This window comes from Myotis daubentonii, chromosome 7 (genome assembly GCF_963259705.1).
Source record: "Myotis daubentonii chromosome 7, mMyoDau2.1, whole genome shotgun sequence".
NCBI classification, from domain to species: Eukaryota; Metazoa; Chordata; class Mammalia; order Chiroptera; family Vespertilionidae; genus Myotis; species Myotis daubentonii.
Window position 1 is genome coordinate 80,635,940 of NC_081846.1, and position 19,708 is coordinate 80,655,647.

Below are 19,708 nucleotides of genomic sequence, written 5' to 3' on the forward strand. Positions count from 1 at the left end.
TAATACTTATCTCCTAGGTTTGTTGTAAGGATTAAATAAGGTTACATAAAATGTGTCTGGCAAGTAGTATGTACCTATATATGCATTAGCCCTTGTCAAGGGGTATAAACCCAGACTCTGCAGCGGACTGCCCGGGTTTGGATCTGCTCCTCCCTAGCTGTGGAACTTTGCGCACCTTTCTTATCTCTCTGGTCTCCAGTTTCCTCATGCGTCCACTGGAGGAGAAATAACAATACACACTTCAAAGGATTCTTTGCAAGACCAACTGGCATAATGTAGGCAAAGCACTCAGAACAATGCCGGGCAGGAGTTCATCATCATTAACGGCATGTCCACAGTCCATTAGCTGCTGCTGTTCATGCTGATGAGCCCAGGGCCCTGCAAGGTCCTGCAGCACATTCTAAACCCTCCAGGTGCCATTATTGTGTGAGCGAGAATTGTTAGAGTGCTGAGTACATCTTACTGAATTCCACTCAAATTAAATCAGCAGGCACCGGGTCAGCCTTGCTGGAAAGCACTGTGGGGAATAGGAATATGAGGCAGTAAGACAGTCGCTCCTCCATGGAGGGTTATTTGCAACTCAAGCCAGAAGCGTGTAAATTGTTAGATGTCGTGAGAGCAATTGCCACCTGATGGTGGCAGCAGTAAGTGCTTTAGGCACTGAAAGGTGGCATCTGTCCTCACAGGTGAGACAAGATTCCGGGTCTCTGAAAATTGGGGGCGCATGTATGACACACAGGGAGTCTTTATACCAACCTGATATTTCATCCAGCATAACTCCCTGTCTTCAAAACAGACCACACAACACAGGAAATTTACTCATCAACAGAGACTCTACACGCTCCAACTTAATCTTCTCTAAACATGAGCTTCGAGTGGTTACAAAGCTGTGGCAATCGAGTGACAACAACTGAGCATAAACACACGTTTTGTGGCCTTATGGTGCTTTTTCTACGTTTCAAATGGAATTGCCACTCTAAGAGGGATTGGAAGCATGACCTTAGTCGCATTAGCATCGCATGTGTGCTGGTGGCGGAAGTCAGCTACTTACAGGCTTCAGAACAAGCAGCGCCTCCCAGCTGCTCCCCGGCTTCATTGTGAAACCCTGGGGTGCCTTAAAAAAAGCTGGCTACGCCAAGCCACAGTTCCTTATTTTTTAAAGGGCAGACAGACCTTGTCCTGCAAATGATTGTACTTAGTACTGGCCACAGCCGTGCTCTCAGTTCTCAGACCCCCATCACCTTTGCCATTAGAGCTCATGGCTTATAAGGAACCTGCTGGCTGGGTTCAAACATACAGAAATGGGGAAAGGCTGGGGGGTGGAGGGGTGGCGGGGAGCAACTTCATGATGGGATATACTGGAACCAACACTGAGGATCAAAATTGTCAGAGCACATTTAGGCCGAATCTGGGCTTATTGCTCAAGAACTCAAAGAAGAGGCACAACCTACAATGTCTATTCTTGCAGAACATGTTACACCTAACGCTGATTCCACCTGCCAAGGCATGCTGGATCCAGACCAAATGCAATTTCAGCGCCTGAGCTGAGCTAACCTGTCTGCTGGGTGATGCCTGCCTTCCTCCCTTGGCTTACATTGTAGATGAAATGTGCATTTGTGATGAGCCTGGCCAGCCTGTGATTCTATGAGGTCATGTTTGTTCTTAGCTCTAAACTTTTGAACACAACACACTTCAAGTTGGGAACAAAAGGAAAGTCTTTGTATTTTTTATAACGTCTTCCTCCTGTTCTTACAACCATCTCCTCTCCATTGGGGAATGTCTGTGGATTGACAAATATGAAGAAGAACAAACTCTCTTATGATTCCTTCCAATGACTGTCTTACAGCAATAAACACACTCCCATTGTTGCAAAGAGAGAAGTCAACAAAGAATGGAGAACAGGGACAGAGGACACTAATCCAAAACTCAAGTGGCAGCTCCTTTCCATCTCTTAGGAAAAAAAACAAGCATCAAAGGCAATTAGGTCCTCCTCTCTCACCCTTTTAATAGGCTGGATGGATCCCCTTGAGAGAGATCAAGGCTTTTAATGGAAACAACTAGCGACTTGGGGGCCACGACTATGGAAATTGCATTTGGTCTGGATCCAGCATGCCTTGGCAGGTGGAATCAGTGTTAGGTGTAACATGTTCTGCAAGAATAGACATTGTAGGTTTGGTCTCTTCTTTGAGTTCTTGAGCAATAAGCCCAGATTCGGCCTAAATGTGTTCTGACAATTTTGATACTCAGTGTTGTTTCTAGTATATCCTATCATGAACCACCTCATTATCACCAGCTCAAGTGCTGAAACATGTGGTTTGTGCCAGCCAGAGGGCAGGCAAGAAGCATGGCCGGTCTGGTCTGATTTGCCATCATTGCTCACTTGGGCATGCAAGAACTTGGATCCCATGTACTGAAGAGCCATCACTGCAAAGCCCTGGCAATTTTGGAAGATTTTTTAAAAAAATACATAAGACACAATTGCTGATAGTCTCCTCACAGGCTTGCTGGTGATAATGAACCTGCACTTATGAAACTGGAGAATATCAGCAACCACTATGTGAATTACTCCCAGAAAAGACAGATATGTAGTTAACTCTTAAATAACATGAGGGTCAAGAGCACTGACGCCCCTGTGCAGTCAAACACACACACACACACACACACACACACACACACACACACACACACACATTTGAGGATGCTTAAATCCCTATGTAAAATGATGTAGATCAATGCATACAGTTGACCCTCTGCATCCATGAACTCCCAACTGCAGATCACACACAGTGCAGGTGTTTATTGAAAAGCATCTAAGTATAAGTGGACCTGTGCAGTTCAAACTGATGCTGTTCAAGGCTCAACTACAAATCATGGCTTTTCCCCTCCTTTTCTTCATGGAGAGCTGATTTTTAAACATTGAGCAGCGCACCACAGGAGATACTTCTCAGTTGGTATCCATCAGGGGTTAACTTTTGGCATAGATGACATTACATTTTTAAAAATTGGATCCTCAGTCTAGCTGGTTTGGCTCAGTGGATAGAGCATCAGCCTGTGGACTGAAAGGTCCCAGGTTCAATTCCAGTCAAGGGCACATACCCAGGGTTGTGGGCTGGATCCGCAGGAGAGGGAGTGCAGGAGGCAGCCAATCAATGATCCTCTTTCATCATTTATGTTTCTATCTCTCTTTCCCTCTCCCTTCCTCTCTGAAATCAATAAAATATATGTATAAAAATGGATCCTCTGGGAATAGAGCTCCTTATAGAATAATTGGAAGTGCTGGTGGAAGGACGATAGGACTTGGAGAGCACTACTGGCAGTGACTCATTGGCTTTGCTAAGGGCAGCTTGCTAGCTGCTGGGTTTCCTTGCTTCCTTCCTTTCTCCCTCCTTCCCTTCCTTCCTTCTTTCCTGCTTTCTTTTCCTTCCTTCCTTTTTTTGAAGGATGTTGTGAAAGTTTCACAAGCCTGCCCAGGTGATTAGTAGGTAAGTTTAAGCATCTCTCAGGCTTCAGTAGTCAGGCACTGGAAAGGGAACTATTTGCTATGACCTGGCCTTTGGCCACTAAAGCAACAGACGAGAGTCTCCTGTGCACCTCCGGCCTGCTCAGCTTGCACACCTACCGATGGGAAGAGCTACTTCTCTGCTACACCTGCAGCATGGATGTGAGGTTTTATCACAGAGAAGTTTCCTTAAATTGCAAATGATAATGTTTTCTGGTTATTATGAGTTGAATTGTGTCCCCTCGCCAAAAGATACGTTGAAATCTTAACCCCTAGTACCTGTGAGTATGACTTTACTGGGGAAAAGTCTTTGCAGATATAATCAAGTTGCAGTGAAATCATTAGAGTAGGCCCTAATCCAAGATGAGTGGGGTCCTTATAAGAAGAGAGGAGACATATACAAACATTGACCCCCAGTTGAGGTTGCATATTCCATTTTGGTGGCCATGATGTATTTCACCAGCTATTTTATTCCTGTAAGAAGTACTGAACTATCGTGAGGACTATATTTCTACCATCACCAATATTTCCACAAACCAAACTTTCCTGTAGCTTCGTAGGCAGTATTATAATTTGTTACTGGCATAGCATGCCCTCTCTCCCATATGCACATGACACGTATGTGGATAACCAGACGATTATGAAAATAAATGCTGTGTAATATGCTGTTTATCACCACCATTCTCTCTATTATATCTGTCGTATTAGGCCTCACCCTGTATAATGAGTGAGAAACTGTGTAGTGAAGTTTTGCATCTCTCCTATGTGGCCACCACAAATACACAGGCCTTGCTCTAGGGGAGTGGTCGGTAAACTGCGGCTCGTGAGCCACATGCGGCTCTTTGGCCCCTTGAGTGTGGCTCTTCCACAAAATACCATGTGCGGGTGTGCACGTACAGTGCGATTGAAACTTCATGGCCCATGCGCAGAAGTCGGTATTTTGTGGAAGAGCCACACTCAAGGGGCCAAAGAGCTGCATGTGGCTCGCGAGCCGCAGTTTGCTGACCACTGCTCTAGGGGTTTCAGCAAACTTTGCTTCTTCATATGCTAGATCTGCATCTTCTTTTTCAATTGTACAAATTTCATCCTCTGTTGATCGTTCTTTCACAAGCAGAGAAATCTCATGCTCAAACTTGGAAGAAGCCTCCATTGGTTTGATTTCATAAGTCAAGTCAGACACCTGCAGCATGCCACACAGACCCCCATAGCAAGTGTCCAGCATGCCTATGGGCCCAGAAACCCCCTCCAAGTAGCTGAAGCAGTAACAGTCTCGAGGGATAAAGGGGTAGTCCTCCTGCATGGCACCTTGGTCATTATCGGTGATAACCGGAAAATGTCTGGGCAGCAAGTTCTTCTTGACCTCCATGTGAACCACATGTCTTCAGCCCAGAAGTGAATCCTGTAGGAGAGCTGGTCTTGTATCCCAGCTCCACAGAGCCTGTGGGACACCTTCCTGGGGATCACAATTTCAGAGGAAGTGAAACACCATCCTGGTAGGGCATGGGAGCAGCAGACCTGGGACAGGAGTAGCCAGAGGAGAGGCAGCCAGTGATCCCCTGTCAGGTGGGCCTTGGCTCAGGCAGGCACCATGAGAGAGGGAACCTGTGACCATAGAAAGTGCAGGCAATTGGGAAACAGGCAAAACTAAAGCTGTAGTAGCACCTTTTCCAGCAGGAGGAGAGCAAAGAGAGGCTGGAGGTTTGACACTCCCAGAGACTGGGAGGGGAGAGAGGTAGCTATCACATAACAATGGTGCATTCTTTGCAGGAGGCTGTGCTCAGTGATGTAGGGAGCCTGGGCTGAAAGGTCCCCAGGTCTCTTGGAGAAGACTCAGGGAAGGATAAGTGGATTTGGCCGCAATTTTAAGACACTTGGTGGCTTTTTTCTTCAAGCCTAGAACATAATAGGTCAACATGACATTAAAATGGAGAATGATGAGGAGAGTGGAAGCTTCTCTGTATAAGAATTTTGAGGAGAGAATTAGATCCTCTCACACTTTATAAAAATTAAATGCAGTTGGGCTGAGTAAAGAAAGGAAGTGTAAATAGATGTCATGAATAGAAAGTCCGGATGTATAACCATAGTTTCTTGTAGAATGAAACTCACACCTACTCTATGTCCCTGAGATTGTAGTCCTAGGAAATTACCCACTAAGACTTGAACATGAATATTCATAGCAGCATTACTCATGAATTTATCCCACCAACTAGAAACAAACAACCAGTACTCAACAGACGAATGGATAAACAAAAGGGCATATTTGTCCAATGGAATAGTCTCAGTAAATCAGAACAAACTCCTGATACATGTAAGAACATGGATGTGTGTCACAGATATGATGATGATGATGATGATGATGATGATGATAGAAAGAAAGAAATGGGACCAAAGCAACGTAATATATGATTTAATTTTTATGAAGTTCTAGAACAGTCCAAAATCAGTTCTGGGAATAGAATTTAAATTAGTAGTTTCCTGACATGGGAATGGAGGAATGGAGGGAACTTTCTAGAGTGATGGAAAACTTGTGTATCTTGACTGGGGTGTGCTGTAGATTAAATGTTTGTATCCTTCCAAGGGGGCGTGGGGAGAAGAGAGGAGACACAGAGAAAAACATGGACAGAGAGAAGACTGTGAAGAAAGACACACACACAGAGAAACGCTTTATAAACTTTGTTTACAAAAACAGGCAGTGGGCTGGATTTGACCCATAGGCTATAGTTTGCCAACTCCTGACCCAAATCCCCCCCACTGAAGGGGTACTGTGCACATGTCCTCAGTACTTCCCCGAGGTGACTGACTGCTCTCAGTCCTTCTCCAAGGACCATCTCAGGTGGAGAGCTGCTTCATCCAAGGTCATACTCCCTTCAGAGGGCAGCCTGGAGCCGGTGATTGGTAGATATGCGGCATAAAAGCCCAATCTCTTGGCCTGACTTAGGGACAATTCTAAAATGCCATCCCTAAGCTCAATGAGATCCCCTGAGTGCTTTGCTGGGACTGCATCATAGTTCAACTTCTTCCAAGTTCTACTCCCTTCACTCCCCACTTTCCTAAATAAACCTCCTGTGTGGCTCCCAGTGCCTACAATACAAGTAAGGAGACATTTGAAAGAATAAAAGGCAGAAAATCACCAGAAAAAAATAGCCAAGTAAATTCCAGAAAAAGCTATAAAGAAAATCTCACTATTCTGACATCCACAGAGTACATATACCACAATTCAGTTCTGACACTTACCTCCTGGGCTTAGTGCAAACCTCACAAATTAAGAGTCCAATCCTCCACAAGACTGCTCTCACCTCAGATGCCAAAGGCGAGTTCCGGAGGTCCCAGGCCACCCGTTCTTCTGACTGACCTACGTAACAAATGTGAGGGTTCCACATCTCCGCAGGCTTGGTAATTTGCTAAAATGACTCACAGAAGCACTATACTTATAATTATAAAATATTATAAAAGATATAGGTCAGGAAAACCCAAATGAAGAAATGCATAGGATGAGGTCTGGGTGGGCCTTGAACACAGAACTTCTGTGCCCTTTCGCTGCAGAACCAGGACCCATCACCCTCCTGGTACAGTGATTCCTTCACCAAACAGACAAGCAATAAGCTATCCTCAGGGACAAACAGGAGGCTCCCCTGAGCTTGGCATCCAGCATTTTTATTGGGGCATCCTTAGGTAGGCATGATTAAATAGCTGGCCGGATTTGAACTCTATCTCCAGCAACCCCTCCTCTCCCTGGAGGTCAGGCTGGCTCAGATTCTAACTCTCTAAGGACATGATTGGTCTGTCCAGGGACCAGCCTCCATCCTGACACTTCCTAGGGGCCCACCAGGAGTCACCTCATTAGCATAGCGGGGAGACTCCTACCACTCAGGAAATCCCAAGGATTTAAGACACTCTATGCCAGGACAAACACCAGATGAATTCTTTATTACTCCACACCTACCTAGACACATTAGAGAGAAATTTAAATTTTAAAAATAGAGCTGATTATCTACAAAAGATACAAAAACCACCTTGATATTGTTACCAGCAAGAGGATGAGACTTTGGTTCTAGTCTTCTTGAAGGAAAGATTTCAATCAAGAGACAAAGTATAGCAAAGCAAGCAATTACTTATTGGCCACAGCAAAGTCACACTCAGGGCAGTGAAACAAGGAAGGCTTAGCATAGAAGCAACAGGAGAGCCCAGGCTGGGCTGCCTTAGCTCACTGGGAAGTCAGAGAAAAAGGGGCCTGGGAGACAGATTCAGGGGGTTTGCCCTGGACAAGCTGCCACTGACCATTGCTCCCCTGGTGGCAAGTCTCTTGGGGTCCCTTAGAGAGAAGAGGGGGAGGGAGTGGTATGGGTGCACTCCCCTGAGAAAGAATACATGCTGGGTCTTTCATCCTAAGCTTATTTATCTCTCTCGTGCAGGTGGAAATCTTAGGGGAGGTCTTAGGCAATGGTCTCAATAGACTATTGATCAGCTTTCCAGCTGTGCTTTCTCAGGGTCGTGGCCTCTATTGATGGGTTGGCACCAGGGCAGGGGTCAGTAGGCAATGCCTCTGGTCCTGAGGCAGCGACAGCGTCATTTGTCTGGTTTTGTTGCTTTTCTGGGCCTGGAGGTGGAATATAGCTGAGGCCTCGATGTCATCTTCAGGGAGGAAAAGGTCAGGGGGTCCAAACTGCATGAGGAACAATGTGCCAGGGGAGGAAAGTTTCCCTCAGGGAGCGGTCCTTGTTTCCTCAGTTCTGCCTGTTGCCAGGCACTGGGGCTTTCCGTTTCAGCCCTGGTGGCTTTTTGTACCTGGCCCATTGTCCTTGCTCTGCTCAGGTCTGTCTAAATGCCTATTACAATAGCACACTTCTCATTGACATAACTAGAGAGAAAAAAAGGCTTCTGAGTAATATTTTCAAAATGTGGAAAGAAAATAACACAGGCCTTAGAAGTGTGTGTGTGTAGATCATTTTAAGTTTTATGCTACTTTATCACATGTGTACATTCATGCAACACCACTGCTATCCTGAGACAGACTATTTCATCACCAAAAGAAATCTCTCTCATATATATATATAATTTCAGAGAGGAAGGAAGAGGGAGAGATAGAAACATCAATGATGAAAGAGAATTATTGATTGGCTGCCTCCTGCATGCTCCCCACTGGTAATCAAACCCTCAACGTGGGCATGTGCCCTTGACTGGAATTGAACCTGGGACCCTTTAGTCCGCAGGACGATGCTCTATCCACTGAGCCAAACCAGCTAGGGCAGAAATCTCCCTCTTTCTGGTCACACCCACCCTCTTGCCCCTCACCATCCCTAACCCCTGGTGAGCACTAATCTGCTCTTCATCTCTATATTTTGTCTCTTTGAGAATCTTGTATAAATGGCCATCATAAATCATAGGACTTTTTGAAGTTGTTGTGGTTTTTTTCACTTGAGATTTATTCAAGTTGTTATGTATCAATAGTTCAATCCTTTCATTCCATGGTATGGATGCGCTACAATTTTTTGTAATCATTTCCGTTTAAATTGGTCCCGGTTTGGCAATTATAAATGAATCTATGAACATTCATGTACAGGTTTTTATGTGAACATATGTTTTCATTTATCTCAGGAGTAAGATGTCTGGGCTATGTGTTAAGTGTATGTTTAGCTTTATAGGAAACTGTTGAATTGTATTCTAGAGTGTCTGTACTATTTTACATGCTAAGCAGCAAATAGATGAGAAATCCATTTCTTCATATCCTCAAGGGTTAATGTTGTCATTATTATTAGTTTTAGTTATTCTAATAAGTGTGTAGTGATATTTCATCATGGTTTTAGTTCACATTTTCCTAATGGCTAGTGATGTTGAACCTTAGTATCCTGGAGATACCAAAGTTCTGATTGGCATCAAAGGCTGAAGGAGAAAGAGCTGGAGAGCAACCAACATTATAGGTGATGCCAGGGGATCATGTACAAGTTCATATTCCCGTTTCCCTTTCCAACGACCTTCTAGTCTCTACAATATTATCCCTTCTACAGAGCATATGACTGGATGAAGAGGAGCTAGACACTGATTAATTGAATTTTCCTGACAAGTTCAATTTTCCTTTTTATGAGGCTATTACAACAAAATGCTTAGAGTCCTACCTCTAAAAGGACTTAACTTTGATCTTACAGCTGTTGGGAGGTTTTGTTTGGAGGCCCCCAATAGCTCTCATGGCCTGTGAAATGGTTTTGGATAAACAAGGCGAGGCACTCCTGGGGAGTACCCATCTTGGGCCGTGTGAAGTTAGCCTCTCTTCATTACACAGGGGTAACACCCCACTGCTTGACGATGAGGCTACTTTCTGGCCATCTGAAGGGCCAGCTGTTGAAGAAAACTGCTCTTCTATAGCAGCCTGAGCTCAGCATGTGAGCACTTCTATCTCCAGTCCTTTATCTTCCCCCTTACCTATTCTACTTTACTTTTGAACTGTTCCCTACTAGAAAAGTCCCTAATTAGAAGCTGTCTTCAAAAAGGCATCAATAACTAGGACAGGAGTGTCTTGGCATTGCCATGAATGTGTCATCAGAGATATCCTGGGGTAGGGAATAAAGCACAGGTTTGGAACAAGAGTACTCTGGATTTGAAATCAGCCTTATCATCTTATGTTGGATTCCTATTCATTGTGATCCTCAGTTTTATCATATCTAAAATAGGAGCAATACCTACCTCAGAGAAATGGCATAGGATTCAATGAGATAAGGTATATAATACATAACAGCAGGCACAAAAACATAGCACTTATTAACTACTGGCTCCTTTATTTCCTAAAACATGAAAATGACTTCCTGGGAGGAGAGTCAAATTATACTTAGAGGACCCTGAAACATGTGAGACATGGAGCCTGCCACACCCAACATTGATATATATGAAATCCTAATATGCAAATAGACCGAACGGTGGAACAACTGAACAACCAGTCATTATGATGTGCACTGACCACCAGGGGGTGTGCGCATAACATGGCAGGCATTGGCAGCAGGTGGCAGAGCACAGAACTTGGTGGGCGTTGGCCTCAGCGGGATGGTGGAGCAGGTGAGAGGGGGCACCAGACCAAGGCGGGAGCCAGTCACTGTCATTGGGGCAAGCCTCTGATTATTACTGAAAATTCTTTGCTCCCACGCACCGTGGTCCCGTCCACCACTTGCACCTGCTGCCGTTGCCCAGCACCAGCCCCGATTGCTCGGCACCTTCAGCGGGTGCGAGTGGTGGCTGCCAGACCTGATCACCCTTCAGGGCTTTTCCACCTCCCCCTGCTCCTAAGGGGTGATCGGGGCCAGCAGCCACCACTCCCACCAGCTGACAGTGCCGGCCCCGCTTGCACCCTCTGCTGGTGCCAGCCCCAATCACCTGTACTGTCAGCGGGTACAAGTGGGGCTGGTGCCATCAGCACGTGGGAGCAGTGATGGGAGCGGGGCTGCTGGCAGACAGGCGACTTGGGGCCATGGTGGGAGGGGCTGGGTGGGGGCACAGAGGATGGGCCAAGACCCATCCCTATGCCCACTGCAGCCTCGCAGCCCACAGTTCCTATCAAGGTGCCCAAATTTGTTCACTGGGCCCCTAGTCCCATCATAATTGAGGTGTCCAGGAGAGTAGCTCTAGGTGATTCTTGTGCAAGACTTGTGGTCATTGAATAGACTGGTGGCCCCAGACTCATTTCCTTAGTCTGGCCAAAGACCCACAAGGTTCTGCCCAATAGATGAATAATAATGAGCCAAATCAATGAAGCTAGTTCCTTCAGAATTTGAACCAGATTTCTAAGGCAGGGGATGAAAGAAGGATGCCAAGTAACAAAGACCAAGCAAGCCACAAGAGAAAGATGAATCCACCCTGAAAGACAGAAGCCATTGATGGAGCTACCCTGCTCTTCGCCTGTCTTCCCAGATCCAATAGCAGCTCAAGTGTTTCCTAGCACTAAGCCCCTTTCCCTCAGTTGGCTTGAATGGATCTTACTTAGAACCAAGGAACTTTTCACACATACTCTATAATATATCTTGATGTCAGGAATAGAGTTTGCTCTTCTCTTTGAGAGAAATAGGTATGCATTTTGGACTAAGCAGTCACACAGAGGTACATGAGTAAAAAGACCTGGGAACTGCCAGGACACCACCCATAAAACAGCACACATCAAGCCCTAGTTAGTTTGGCTCAGTGGATAGAGCATCGGCCTGTGGACCAAAGGGTCCTGGGTTCAATTCTGATCAAGGGCATGTACCTCAGTTGCAGGCTCCTCCCCAGCCCAGACCCTGGTCAGAGCTTGTGCAGGAGGCAACCAATTGATGTGTTTCTCCCACATTGATGTTTCTCTCTGTCATTCCCTCTCTCTTCCATACTCCCTAAAAATCAATGGAAAAAATATCCTCGGGTGAGGATTAACAAAATAAAACAAACAAAAAAAGAAAAGAGAGGAAAAAACAGCACAATAGGTCAAGAACATGATGCACTTGGTACAGTGAATATTTATCAGATTTTTTTCCGACTCAGCCTTTTCTCTAGTCCTTGGACTTCCCCACAGTGTGACTTTTGGTGGTGGGCAGGGCACAGCCGGTCATAACAAAAAGATCACTTCTCTTCCTACCTCTGGCATCGAGGGTGTGGGCACATAGCCCCAGTTCAGACAATTGGGAGTTCACAGGACTCTGAATCTCAAATGCCATATGATTTCAGTTATATGTGAAACCTAAAAAACAAAGTAAATGAACAAATAAAACGGAAACAAACTCGGTAGACACAAAGAGCAAATTGATGGTCGGCAGCTGGGTGGGGGTTAGGAGTTGGGTGATAGGGATGAAAGGATTAAGAAGTACAAATTGGAAGTTCAAAATAGTCATAAGGATGTAAAGTACAGCATAGGGAATATAGTCAACCATTCAGACAGATACTTAAAAGATACCATTACGTTAGCCGTGCAGTGGCAGCCATATAGAGCAGGAACAGTCACTGCACTGAGTGCCGGGGGGCTGTGTTCAGGAAGCGGGGGGGGGGGAGGGCACAGTGTGGGGGTAGGTTGAGGATACGCAGGTCATACCATTGCAGTTTCCCATCAGAATTATTTATGCTGTCCTCCTTCCTTTTGCATTTCTCCTAGCTTTCTGTTGATTCTAGGAGCTACCAGCCATCTTTCCCATAAATTATTTATGTATGTGTGTGTGTATGAAGTCTGTAATGCTTTATTTTTTTATTTCTTAAAAAAAATTTAACTTTTTAATTATATTTTAATACAACATTCAATATTGTATTAGTTTCAAGTGTACAGTATAGTGGTTAGACATTTATGTAAATTATGAAGTGGTCACCCCAATAACCCTAGCACCCATTTGACACCATTCATAGTTATTACAATATTACTGACTATATTTGTCTTTCTCAGACAGGGATAGGGAAAAAGAGAGAGAGAGAGAGATCAATTGGTTGCGTCCCACACATACTCCAACTCGAGCAGGGGATTGAACCTGCAACGCAGATACTTGCCCTTGACCCAGAATCAAATTCATGGTCCTTCCATGTGCGGGCCAACACTCTAACCACTTAGCCACACTAATTAGGGCTATCTTTAAAACTTTTAATGATTGTGCATGAATTTTTTTCTAATGGTGTGCTGATAAACTGACTCTCAAAAAAAGAAAAGAGCCTTAATTTGTATCATTTGCCAATTTCCATAGTGTAAATATTTCCACCATAATGGGAAACTACCAACATGACTTTATAGAAACAATTACTGCGATGCCATTGAACATGGAGTTGGGAAGCGATGCTAACAACTGGCTGGTGTGAACCAGCTCCAACATGCCATTGTTATTTCTCATTAGCAGATGTGTCAGAGGTTCAGAGTCTCTTTGGGAAGCCTTCATGGGCAGAACTAAAACCCTGACTTCATTGTCTTTGAAAATATGGAAAAACCAATATCTCACATAAAAAGAAATATGGAAGCATCTCATTTCCAAAACTGATTAAGGTCCCTCCTCATATTCATCTTGAAAACCTGGATTCTTACTGCTCAGCTATAAAAAATAAGGAAATCTTACCTTTTGCAACAGCATGGACGGACCTGGAGAATATTATGCTAAGTGAAATAAGCCAAGCACCATATGATTTCATTTATATGTTCAATCTAATGAACAAAATAAACTAACAAACAAAATAGAAACAGACTCTTAGATAGAGAAGAAACTGACATCTGTCAGAGGGGAGTGAGGAGGGGGTTGGATGAAAAAGGTAAAGCAATTAAGCAAAAAAACCACAACAAACTCATAGACATAGGCAATGATCACCAGAGCGTGGGGGGAGGTAGAAGAGGGGAAAGAGGGGATAGATGGTGACAGGAGACTTAACTTTGGGTGGTGAACACACAATACAATATACAGATGATGTATTATAGAACTGTACACTTGAAACCTATATAACTTCATTGACCAATGTCACCCCAATCAATTCAGTTCAAAAAATTATATAACCCTGTGAACATCCCAAAGAAAGAAAAATAACAAAACCCAATTCTTTTATCTTTCTATGCTACTATCTCAGAATGCTGGCCCAGCACCCCTAATGGCAAATACTTGACTATCTCAGTTCCAGGCACCTCGCAGGACAATATCCACTAATCAGAGGAAAGGGAACAGTTTCCTCTCATGTGTCTTTTTACCAAAAGTAAAGTCAGTATAGGCTTTAGTACAGCTCTTAATACATCTGCATTTTCCCCTGGAGTCAGAAAACACGTGCACTGGCTCACCTTCAGAGAAGATGAAATCTTCTTTGCACAAGAAGGAAGCATGTCTTGCACAGTTATCCAACGAGTGTGCTCAGGTCTTTCAGCAGTATCCCAAATGTCCCTGGGATTCATTCACAGGGGGACTGGGGCGAGGGGAGTAAGAAGATCTGGCATGGATCAGCCATGTGACTTCCCTTCCATCTGTAGAATAAAGATACTAGATCAATGAAGGTACAGAAATGTATAACTTTACATTTCTAGATCCTAGAATCTTACAAAAGATGAGCTCAGGTCATGGAAAGTGAAGCAATGAATGCAATGCACCACGCCCAGTGTCAGAAATGTACCAAATCTCACCTTCCTTTCTCTCCCTTCCCTGCGTGAAACTTCTTCCAATTCTGTGAAACTTCCGGGGGTAAAAGCAGGCAAGTATATAACAGCAAACAATAAAACGTTTCCACAAGTGTTCGCCAGCTATTATTAAAAGGAAAACTGTGCATTTGAAAGCTATGTGAACGCTGGTGGAGAGAACAACTCACCACTGACACCCTCCTCTCCTTGGCCTTACTGGTCTGCTGGTCCTCATTGCTAATATGGAAGCTCCAGAGCCTTCATTTGCTTTCTCTGCTGCTAATGGTAGAAACAAATGGCTCCAGTTTCATGCGGAGGGATCACAAGGTGCCACCAGTCAAGTTCGCCACTCTTTGAACTTTCAGACTCCCACAGCTCTGAGGGCCTCATTCCTGGCAGCTGAAAGGGAGACAACGCTGACAACTCAGTGCACCAAGTCACTTTTAAAGAAAGAGCTGCTGGGAGTGAGGCATTTTGATAGTGTAGAAAGAACAGGGTGCTTTTGCCCAGTGGTTTTAGGCTTAGGAAATAATTGCCAAACACATCCTACAAATTATCTTTAATGCTCTCAGCCACCATAAGAAGTTCTGAGGCACCCAGCTCAGTGATATTGCATGTTTGCCCAAGGCCACCCTGCTGACCCAGGCTTTGATTCACAGCTGTATCATGGTAAAGCCTCCACGTTTAGTTCTGGATGCAAACTTGAGGGAAAAGATGAGGATAGAGAGAGATTTGGGGTCATCAGGCAAGAGTCCATAGGTGGACCACAGCAATGCCTGAGCTATCTCAGGGAGAAGATCCAGAGAGAAAGGCAGGAGCCTCAAGTGTGAAGATAGAGAGTAATCAGGCAAGGGAAGAAAGATCCAGGGAACCCAGAAGAACTAGAAGAGAGGAGAGAAGGTCAAGGAGAAGACAATTAAGGTAACCCTAGTTCTGATTCTCTCAAATGGGTTTTCTAATTTTTTAAAATATATTTTTATTAATTTCCAAGAGAAAGGGAGAGGGAGAGAGAGATAGAAACATCAATGATGAGAGGGAATCATTGATTGGCTGCCTCCTGCACATCCCACACTGGGGATCAGGCCTGCAATCCGGGTATGTGCCCTAACCAGGAGTTGAACCATGATTTCCTGGTTCATAGGTCAGTGCTCAACCACTGAGCCACTGCAGCCAGGCTCAAATGGAGTTTTTTAAATGACAGAATGATTTGAGCCCCACCTATAGTCTCAATCTGGTAATTCCACGTTCCAGAATTTGACATCAAGTCACCCTTGTGGTTCATCTAGCCCTCAACCCTTACCTTTGCCTCAGTTCTGAAACCTTGTGCCCTTCCTAACACCCCTTCCTTGTGGATGTGGAACCCTACTCACCTATCCCCAGTCTATGGACAAGACTGGTGACAGACTTCCCTAATATTTAATGTTTGCCTGTACTTTCCAGTGTTGCTTCCTCTGGCGTCCTAGAACAATGGTCTACTGGCCCAGTGGGATGCCTGCCTGCTCTCTGACACACCTTTCCCACAGCCCCACAGTTTTTGTTGCACCAACTGCACCCTTGGTTGCCTGTTGCAGTTTGTCTGTAGGACTATTTTTCATCCCAGCCTTACACGAACCCTGCAAGTGGGTCTATCTCTCTAGCTCCTACCTACCATCATGATTAGGTTCAAGTCCCATGTCTGCCCTTTCTGGCTACTATGGCCCAATGCAGTTAACCAGACCATAATTGGTTCTGATTCAGTTCCACGGAGAACTGATACCATGGAGAACAATTCATAGGCTAAGTTAGATCTGCTTTCCTACTTCTATTTTTATTTGCACTTTCAACATTGAAATATTTGATATATAGTATACATTGTCCTGTTAGACAAAGGAATTAACAATAATTATAATACTACAAAGCAGATTATATTGATTTTGACTATATTTGACTAATGTATTATATTGCTTTTGCAAGACTCACTAAAGAAAGAAGAGGTACAGTACAAGCTGACAATAATAATAACATCTCTCATGAGGATAGTATTTATTTTTTTAAAATCTCCTTCATTGGATTCATTCAACAGATATTTACCAAATGTCTACTGTAACCCAGACACAGTTCCAGGCATCTTACTGAGCACAGAATGAAAAAAAAAGAACAATAGGATATTAAGACAAAGTCCCTTTTATCAAGTTTATAGTCTGACATCATTTATCACAGTGATTTTCTAAGCTTTTTTTCAGCAAAAAAAAAAAAAATCAAATTTTCAAATAATCTTACTTGGCACCTGTATCCATCAGGATAGGCAATGTTATGTTACAGTGACAAATGACCCAACATTCCAGTGGCTTACAACAAAAAAGCTTTCTTTCTCATTCATGTTTTATGCCCATCATGGCTCAGCTGAGGCTCTGCTCATATCCTCTTTATTACAGGACCAAGGCTGATGGATTGGCCTCTATGTGGAACACTGCTGGCCTCACACAGAGAAAAAAGAGAATTTGACAACCCATATCCTAGCTCTAACGTCTCTGCCCAGAAATAACACATGTCACATCTACTATCATTTCATTGGCCAGAGGAAGGAAGTCTTATGACCAAGCCTGGCTTCCCCAAGGTAGTAAAATATTATCTTCTCCAGGAAAGGGAAGCAAATATTATTGAAGAATAATGCACACAGCACCTCAATATAGAAAAGTAGATATAGAAAGATAGCTAGGTATGTGTCAATATAGACAAATAAACATGTAGCTGCTCAGATTAAAGTAGCATCCCTTTTTCTGAGAAGCCTCTGTGGAATCCTAAGTCTCCCTGGAACTCCGTTAAGAAACCATCAACCCATTATCTAATCTGAATTCACAAAGGCCTAATGAAGACAAAACAGAAACTGTAATTGTCTCCATTCGAAAGAAAAGGGAACTCTCTGGTAACCAGGAGAGGGGGCTGGTGCCTCCTTCTTCATAGCTCTTCCTGGCCCTGCATACATGAAGCCCTTTTTCATGATACCCATGGAATTTCTAAAACCCAAGAAAGCTGTCTCTTTCTTATCTACTCAGTTTGAGCACAGCTGTACTTTGTCCTAAGTGGCCAGCTGCAGTCAAGGCCACGCCGTGCCAGATCGCCGCAGAAATCTTGGCTGGGCTCGACCTTTGGAATGTGCTCACAACACCATCTGAAAAGCAGCGGACAGGTGTGCCAGTCCGCCAGCAAGCAGTTCAGAAAAGGAGGCCTGCAAAAGCTCTCACAAGACAGAGGGAGCATCATTCAGTCTGGAGACGTGGTAACAGTCGGGTGACAGAGATGAGCAACAGCAGTTTTCTTATCTGGGAGGTTCATTCCTGGTCTTTTGGGAGCTTGTTTGGAGGTTCTAGCAGGGGAGCGCAGCTACTCCTATACTCCTATACCCTTGACTTAAGACCGGTCCTCTCCTGGGGGGGGGGGGGGGGGGAGAGGTCGTCCTCTTCGACCGAGCGCGCAGCTTCGGGAGGGACGCACATGGATCGGTGAGGGAGGAGGGGGACACCCGCCTAGCCAGCCAGATCAGCCGAATCAACCCTGGCGATCAATGGGGTGACAGATGTCGCAGCCAGATCGCCCTCACATCCCATTCCTGGTCTTTTGGAACAGAAGCGAGGCTTCCTCCAACAGAGGGTTATGAGCACAGATTATGTACCAAGCAAAGGAATAAGAGTCAAGAATGGCGGTCGCGAAGCCATAATCCATGCCTCTGGAGACTTCAGAGCAGAATGTTAAGGGCCGTCACTGTTTAGGACAGTGATGGCGAACCTTTTGAGCTCGGCGTGTCAGCATTTTGAAAAACCCTAACTTAACTCTGGTGCCGTGTCACATATAAAAATTTTTGATATTTGCAACCATAGTAAAACAAAGATTTATATTTTTGATATTGATTTTATATATTTAAATGCCATTCAACAAAGAAAAATCAACCAAAAAATGAGTTCGCGTGTCACCTCTGACACGCATGTCATAGGTTCGCCATCACTGGTTTAGGAGAAGTTCCACAGCAGCAGCCTCTGGGGCAGAAAGCAGAAGAGAAGAGGGAAGCATCCCTGAATTCAGAAGCCAGATGCCAGCATTCATGGGGTGAAAGAGGCCCATATTCACCAGTACTGCCTATATGTACAGATAGCTATCCATGTGCAGGAAAGAGCCTGGGCTTGGAATGATTAAGAATCATGCTTGCCTTCCAGTCCTGTCCATACAACCTTAGGCAGACCTCAAAGCCAGCAATTTTCAACCAGTTTCATCTCCTTGGACACATAATTACTAAAATTCTGCAGCACGAAAAAATATGTTTTTTTGCCAATCTGACAAAAAAAATAGGTATAATTTTGATACATTCACACTGGACAGCTATTGTGTTGGTTTTTGTCAATGTTTAATTTGACAGTCTTAGGGAAAAGAGGTTAATGCCCCTGACTAGCCAGGAATTGCATGTTTTAAAAATTCTTGGCACACGTCAGGGTACCTGCCGCTGCTCACCAGTTGAAAATCGCTGCTCCAAACCCATTAAAGCCCCTGTTCCTTGTGTATAAAGAGGAAATAAATAAAACCTGTCTCGGCTACTTCACAAGGTGGTAGTCTGGGCCAAACGCACTGCGATTGAGAAACTGCTATGTCATATGGGAACTTGGCCTGTCATTGTTGTCGCCCCTGAGCACTGCCTCAGTACTCAAGGATGACCCCAGCCTCTCGGATTGCCTGGACTTCCTTAGTTTTAGAAGTGACTCTCACATCCCGGGAACCTCCTCAGCCCCAGACAAACCAGGGCAATTGGTTTGTCTATCACATATCCGGACTACAGGAACTGCGAGGTCCCTGCTGGCCATCACATTGTTTTTAAATTTTCCACGGTGTACAATTCGGTGGATTTTAGTATATTCACAGGGCTGAGCAACCATCACAGCTATCTAATTCCAAAACATTTCATCACTTCAAAAGGAACTCATTTGCAGTCAGCCCAATTCCCTCCTCCCCGCAGCTCCTGGAACACCGAAATCCACTTTCTGTCTCTGTGGACTTGACTATTCTGGACATTGTGCATGAATGGCATCAGGCACTGTGTGGCCCTGTGTGTCTGCTTCTTTCAGTCAGCATGCTGATTCAAGGCCACCCATGTTGTAGCATGCGTCAGTGCTTCA